A 1,896-nucleotide genomic window follows, 5' to 3' on the forward strand; every position below is an offset into this window, starting at 1 on the left:
CCGCGAGGACCCCGGGAGGCTCCCCCATTGGCAGACGCGTGGGAACGCGGGGTCACCTGCGGGACTTCCTCCCGGATGGCGGCGGAGACCGCGGCGGGGAGCAGGAAGCACCCGCGGCTGCAGGGGACGCCAGGTCGGGGGACAAAACCCCGGGGCGGGGCGCGGCCCGGCCGGGCCCGGCTCAGGACAGCTGGGCCCCCAACACTCTTGTTAGAAGGGGCGGGCAAAGACCCCGGACCTTAGTAAGTTAAACATCTAACGCAAGAAGGTACAAAAGGAAGTCAAAAACCAAAGAAAAACAGGACCGCGGACAGGGTACAAAAGAGACTATGAGAAGCCCAGATTAATGGACGAGACCAACGGCCAAAACCGCGAAGGGACACGGCAGTTATTACCCGGAAAGAGAAGACGCAAGTGAACCCCGTTAGGGGGGCGGGAGGGGCAGGGAGCTCGGAGGTGAAATGAGGGGCGAAGGGACACCACGAAGACCCTCGTCACCATTTATTTGAAAACTAGATAGACTGGCCGGTTTCCAGGGGGGAAAGTGACCGACTGGATTGACTCAAACTGAAGTGGAAAACTTGCACGGGTTGATTTCAGTTTAAAGACGTTGAACCAGAGCTTAAATATCTTCCCACCAAAAAAGTAAAAAAATACTGAGGATTTTTTGAGTTACATTCTGAGGCAGGGTCCTCTCTGATGCTAAGACCTTTGTATCAGCAAACGGACCGATGTGGTGCCTCATGAAACAGCTAAAAGCTCGTGGGGAGGAAGCTGGATGAAGCCGGAGGGCGATGTCGGCTCTACCTCAGGAAGGCACGGCCCCAAACCCACAGCGAACGTCGTGACAGTGACGTGTGACATTCTCTGTAGTGTCACAGTAAGGTGGGAATGGCACCGTCCCGGCGTCCCCTTCGCTGTCCCTGATGGGGAGGAAAAATTATCCCCTACCCTTCTAGGTTCTTCTGGCGGCTCAACTCATCAAACAGACACGAGACAGACGGGCAGTGGGGAAACAGGTGAACGTTTACTACCGTGCACACCTCCCGCGGATGGGCCCAGGAACGCTGGCATGGGCCCTGAGCCACTGTCCAAGATGGCGCGGCCCCCGCCCTGACCGCCACCTTCAGCCAAAGACAAAAGATGTGAGGGTGGGGAGCAGTTATGGGGGCAGGGGGGGGGGTCCAGGAAGAGCACAGGAAACGGGCATGCACATTTACGTCTGTGCCTTCTCCTGTGACCGCAGTCTCTGGGGATGGAACCGGCCTGCCCTTCCTGGCACAGGCGGGGAGACACACTTTACAAGTGGCGACTTCCCTCACAAATGTAAATGATCTTTCACAAAGGGACAGCTGCTGCTTAGATTACCCAGGTTCTCACACGTAGGCTGTTTCTTAAAATGAACCAGCCCGAAACAGCCAATGTCCCCCAAACAGGCAGATTTCGGGGTGACAGACTCTCTGCTCCCCTTCATCCAGGTGTCCCGGCCAGAGCTATAGGACAAGAAAAAGAAACTATAAAAAAAAATTAAAAGAATTAGTAGGCAAGGAAAAAATTATGTTTTATTAATCCCTTAAAAAAAAAACAAAACCCAAAAATACAAATATGTGTCTATAAGGGAGCTCAAGAAAATGGGCAATTCTCCTTCATGAGCATTGGGGACACTCAGTACAGGCGCACGAGGGCATAGACCGAAAATGGGAAGAGTTAGGAGATGTTTAAGATGCCGTTTACAGCACAGGGTGATGTGTGAGTGACTCTGACAAGCCGTGCAAGGCCATTGCAGAGAGAAGATGCATGGACTGGAAAGTGTTTTTGTTTTTGTTTTTGTTTTAAAAAGACCTAAATAATGGGAGACTGTCACTAGGTCTCATGAGAGGAAGATGCAGTATCTTA

The sequence above is a fragment of the Pteropus alecto genome, unplaced genomic scaffold, assembly GCF_000325575.1.
Source record: "Pteropus alecto unplaced genomic scaffold, ASM32557v1 scaffold43, whole genome shotgun sequence".
NCBI classification, from domain to species: domain Eukaryota; kingdom Metazoa; phylum Chordata; class Mammalia; order Chiroptera; family Pteropodidae; genus Pteropus; species Pteropus alecto.